Below are 6,234 nucleotides of genomic sequence, written 5' to 3'. Positions count from 1 at the left end.
TTTGGAAAATGGCTGCAATGAAACAAAGAGTGAAAAATTTAAAGGGGTCTGAATACTTTCCGTACCCACTGTAAGTAGAGAGATAGAGAAGTGAGAGATTCTGTGGGGTAGATAGAGACCTAAGGCCAACGTGTGTGAGGGAACTAATAGGAAGATGGAAAGAGCCTTTGAATCCTGAATAGTCTAACCAAGTGAATGAGAGCGAAGCAGATAGAGCCATACAGAGAGGAGGAGAGATTGCAGATGTCATGTTGACGGATGAGCTGACATTTCCCCTGCCCTCACTAATGCTGTTTTACTGCTGACACTGCTACTGTATACACACACACACACACACACACACACACACACACACACACACACACACACACACACACACAGACTCTTTAAGTTTCTATTTTTATTGAATCTTTCTCGCACTTACTTTGACACAAATGTGTGCTCCTGTTTTCATCCACAGCCCCTCGCATGCTTATACATGGTTTTCCTCCCTTGCTCTCATTGATTTTTTTCTTTTGTCTTCAACACACACAAACACACACACAGACACACAGAAAAGATGTATTGCTTTTACCCGAAGATATCGGTGTTTAAAATCTAAGCTGTAACAAGTATAGACTTGGTTCAGATTGTCTGTGCTTTTGTTTTAGGACAAAGTCAAACAGCGATGTCTCTCTTTTCTAGAGATATGTCTGCTAAATAAACCACACTCACAGTAATTGAGTAATTTATCATAACGGATCTTGAGTAGAACATGAAAACTAGGCAACCTATTTTGTGCAGTAGACTGTACTTACAACTGCCTGAAGTAGAATTATTGATCATATTTGTGTTTCAAATCCACCCTATATATTCACACATTGTCAATTGCCATCGTCCAGATATCCCTGCAAGTAATCCACATTAGATTCTGATTCACCATTAAATGAGTAGAATTATACTGCTTTTCCCTGCAAAAATGAAATCATGCATTGCAGTTTGAACTGTCCTGCATATAATTCAATTTAACTGGTGTTAGAATCCAAATAATGCTTTTATTTGTCTAGCATTACTACCTTTTAGGCAATTCATAGCATTTCTTTGGATGTCATGAAAATTAAATTGTCAATACTGAACAAAATGTAATTAACATGAAATAAAAAGACAGAAAGTATAAGAGACAAAGTAATACAAATTTCAGTCACAGTAAAGTAAAAAAAACAAATTTATGAAACGAGCAGAAGTGCAAGAATGATAATTAATAAATCAAAGGTGAAGTAAATTAACATGAAGTAAAAAGACAGAAAGTATAAGAGACAAAGTAATAAAAGTTTCATTCACAGTAAATTAAAAAAAATGTTTAAATGAAACAAGCAGAAGTGCAAGAATGATAATTAATAAATCAAAGGTGCAGGCAAGTAAGTTTTTATTTTGGATTTGGAAGTGTCTAAATTTGCACATCTTAAAGAATTTGGTTCAATCTCTGTGCAGTCTAGTGGCTAACTCAAGCGGTAGCGTATTTCTGACTTTAGGCATTAATTGGTGACTGCAGGATTTATATTCTTCAAACACGTTTGAAATGGGTTTTGGCTTTTACCCATGAAGTGATTTATGAAATAGTTGAAGCACTTCAACTGTTGCAGTTATTCAATAATAACAGTCAACCCTAGATCTCTGGACATGAAACCTTTTGATTATGTTTTTAAAAATAAGAAAGTTTAAGTTATTGACCGGGTTTGGCTGCTGAAGTTTTTATCTGAGTCTGTTAAAACACCAAGATTTCTTACTTAATTTGTTTTATTTATTATTGGAGTCAAGCAATACATCTTTCATCTTGTTGCCAATTGAGAAATACCGAGGTTTCTCTGTTCATCAACCCAGTTTAGTTAGTTAGTTACTATACTATACATTGACTGTGAATATAGCACCACTGTTATGATTATCTTGCAATATTTGTACTAAAGATAGTAGTGGTTAAATGATAAAGACTCCCTAGAATTGAACCCTGGGGGATTCCACATGTAATCTAACATTTTGACCATGGAGCACAATCTTTTTTCTTGCAGGGTTGGACCCAGATGAAGCTCATATTGTATATATATAATAATAATCAAACTGAAATGCCATTTTGTTTTCATCATTCCGTTTAAAATTGTGTTCGTGTTGGCTTTTTTTCTGTTTTGGGCAAGTGAGATGGGAGTAGTTATTTTGCTCTAACCAAATCACACCTTGCTAAATTTTTTAGTCAAAACAGAAGATGAAGGTATTATTTGTCATGAAAAACAATTACTGCTTATTTAAGTTGTTAGCCTATTTCTGTACAGGGAAGTTATATAAGAATTTTACTGTCCTTATTTTTTATGAATGTATTTTTTGGCTTTGGTACAAGAACATGACTTCCCAATTATTGATCCCAATTACGATGCTCTGACTGGCCTGTGCTTGTTTTTTCAACCTCGAAGCTCAGTGTCAGACCTTTTTAGATTGCCAAGATGTGTGCAGCGACTCAGAGGTCTGGATGCAAGCGAACAATGGAAAATGTAATAGTACTGTTCCAGGAGTTCCACAATGATTAGCAAATAATTTGAAATTTTTCCGTGAAACCTAAAACTTTCTTTTCCATTTAGGTTGTCACAGAAAGGTAATGTGAGCTGAATTCAGGTATGACTTTTACACACAGTACCTCCTAAAACTATTCCATTAAATGTTAAATTAAATTATCTTTTTGTACCTTTTGAAGTTGCTTAGGCTATGATCAAAGACTGGGCTGTGAGCTGTATTATTGTCATAATGTGCTATTCTTGACACAAGGGCCTACAAAATGTATTCATCACCTTTTATAAAGTAATAAAGTAATAATATCACTGTGAATCTCAAAATATAGTTACGTTTACCTCCAAAGAGCTGGAAGGTTTTGAATCACAAGGTTTTTACCCATTAATCCAGCTATTGTGATCTATAACAAAACAACACAACTTGGCATGTTGGTATTTTATGTCCTGCTAAAAAATATAATCAATTAAACCCCAAATTGAACAGTCTAGGACGTCTTTATTTTGTTTCATTTATGGGGAACAAATAAGGTAGAATTAGTCTCCTGAGTGATGTAATTGGAATATTCTAATCCTTGTTGTCTTAATTAAAGCTCAGTGAAAAGACAAAAGAAAGAAAATTAGCATGGCCCAAAGCCTTTGTGCACAACACAATCGGGAATGTGAGGTTTTCAAGCTAATAATTATGTTGATTGTTGCTTGGTAGTCTGAACAAGCTTTCTGAGAATACAAAGCAAAACAAACCATTCCAACTATCATTAAGGGAAAGGGCAAACTCATCACTCAATCAGGCACACAGAACTTAGGGACACAACTCACAACTCAGATAAAAAACAAAAACATGTAAAAAAAATAGATGGTTACCTGGTTCCTGACAGATCCTTTGCACTCATCCCTGTATGTACCATTGTATAGACTGCAAACACCAATCCTCTGCTTCCCTATCATCATGAAGTGAATAAAGTAAACACGTGGTTTACTCTAAGTGAGTATTTCTAAAGGCTGTTAATTGTTTTTGTATCTTTTTACATCATTCACACTATAATATCCAGTTGATAATCTCAGTGGTAGAGATGAATTATTATGGATATAAATGCAAATACTCAACATTACCAATCCCAAAGTTGCCTTTTAACTGCCTGAATCAGTGTTAATAGTAGTGCCTTCAGTACTCTAAATCATTCAGCAGGGCACAGTTGGTCTAAAATGCTGAAGTCAGATGAGAAATAAGAGAACTTAACTTCAGTGGCTCCTGCTCGCAGTTTAAGATTGATTTTAAAATGTTATTGATCACATTTAAGGCACAGTTTGGACCAGTGCCCAGTCAAAGATCCCAAGGCAGAACTATTTTTGCCATCTCAAATTGGAAGCTGAAGACTAATGCTGACCTTACACTTGATAATATTTGATTCCTGTTCATGAAAGTGTAAGACATCAGTGAGAATTGTCTATGAGGGAGCCTCATTGTTTTGGTAGAGCTTTATAAATTAATATTATTGATTAAACCGAGGGTGTCTAGATTTTCCTTTGATTAAGATTGAATTGATTAAGCAGCTAAAATCAATCATGGGTTCACTCTTAAAATATAATTTACTCAAAACATGTGTCTAGTTGCTAAATGTGCAACAGGATTGATATAGAGGTACTCAGACCAAGTTAAAAGGATGGGTGTTGCCTACCACTCATTCGTTATCAGTGTTGCATTGTTTTCTATAGCCATTCATGATCCTCATATGAATATGTATACAGCAAGCTCAACCTCTGAGCCAATGGCCATTTATTTGGGGGTTTGACTCTTAAAGACAGTCCCTCTCTCTCTCACACACACACACATACTGAGATGACGACAAAAGCACTGGCATATGTAACATGTACAGTATAAGGAAAGAAACATACACATAGTCATACAAAATGTGTTTGTCATACATGGAACACATTGTCATTCTCACATGCAGTAGCAGTGTTAAGTGATGTGTTTCTCTCTATTGACTGCTGTGTGACAGCTAACTAAACCCTTTACTAACATCCTCTGCTGCTGCACCATGAGACAGACATTAGTCACTTTTATCTTCACACAAATGCTGATCACACATGCACACGCACACAGTTTTTCATGTGGCGTGAAACAGCTACTGTCTGTCCTCAGAATATGTTTAACCTAATTCTAGCTGGGAGGATGGGAAAAACACACTCCTGCACATGCATATTCATAATTTCTTTCTCCACGCATGTAGACACGCACATTCTCTCTCCATCACTTATTTCTCTAAAGCTAAGAGGTCACTGTCTGTGTGTGGTAGATAATAATGAATTATTGTTTTTTGGTACTCTAATACAGTCAAAGGGGTTAAATCACATATTTAAATGACCGTGTGTGTGCATGTGTGTGTGCGCGCGTGTGCGCATATCTGCTGAGGCCAATTGTTCATTTGACAGGCCATAAAGATAGATATCGTTTCCATTACCTTCGTAATCCTATGACCTTTACAAAGTCAATCAAAATTGATTTCTATTTTCTCAAGGCTTCTAGGTGGCGATAATGTCACAAGATGGGAGGTTGTCTTTATACTAAATATGTATTTCAGATCTTAACTGTGTAAATTCCCTCGCTTTATTAAATCTAATTTTCTAACTGTGATCTTATTCAATTTTTGACTTGATTGGCATTTCTTTTGAACTCTGAATGAAATCAAGTCAGTTAAAAAACGGTTCATGCATTTTAAAATGTCAAACTGCAATGTTTAAATTTGAACCCTCACAAACTTTTGAACGTTAAAGATGTTAGCACTGAAATGCAGTAAAATGTGAGATAATGGGATTTCTACTCCTAAATGGTGGACTTTATGTATTGAGCCAGTACAAAGACTTTAAAACAGAGTTGTCCTCCCAGTTATTCCCTCACATGTAGAGATTGATTTTGGTTTCTCATGTGAATGAATGTAGGTGGCTTTCAGACAATTCAAACTAAAGTGGTGGGATTCCATTGCAAATATTTAAACATACTTGCCCTTAGTACTCTTTTACAAATAAATTATCTTGTAAAATTTCAGTGACTATAGTATTCAGCAACTAAGCCATTGGAGCTTAGAGGCCTTCATATGGCAAAACACATTAACATTTCAAAATGATTTCTGTATCATAAAAATAATCCTTTCTAAATATAGATTTTCAGTGTTTGAATACTTAATTCTTTTCTGCATTATACACGTTGGATATGTGTCCAAAAATAAAACATTGTAATAAGGAATGAAAAAAGGTCCGTCTGATGCTACAAGAAATATAGCACATTGCATACTAGAGAATGAGGTATTTAAGGATGAGCCGTGTGCCTCATTCTCACATGCATACGACTCTTTGCACACCAATTCTATTGAGAGTTGTACAGGCAAAGTTAAACAAAACATAATGGCCCTCATTTATCAACCTATTGTAGAAACCAGCGCAGATATGAGCGCAGAAATCATCTTACAACAATCTTCACGTGGGATTCATAGAACGTTTGTATCACACCAATCGGAGCGTAACAATGGTCGTACATTGACACATGCAGCGGCTGAAAACAATCGGAATTTAAACATCACGCCCCGATTTAATCTCGGGTTTGACGCCTCACCCCTACTATTTACGACATGGCCAGATGTAATCCGGCTAAGAAGTGGCACTTTTCAGAGGTGGAGATTTAAATCCTGATACCTCAGGTTCA

This window comes from Etheostoma cragini, chromosome 21 (assembly GCF_013103735.1).
Source record: "Etheostoma cragini isolate CJK2018 chromosome 21, CSU_Ecrag_1.0, whole genome shotgun sequence".
In the NCBI taxonomy this organism is placed as follows: domain Eukaryota; kingdom Metazoa; phylum Chordata; class Actinopteri; order Perciformes; family Percidae; genus Etheostoma; species Etheostoma cragini.
The sequence above is the reverse complement of the archived record's forward strand: the minus strand, read 5'-3'. Positions refer to the sequence as shown.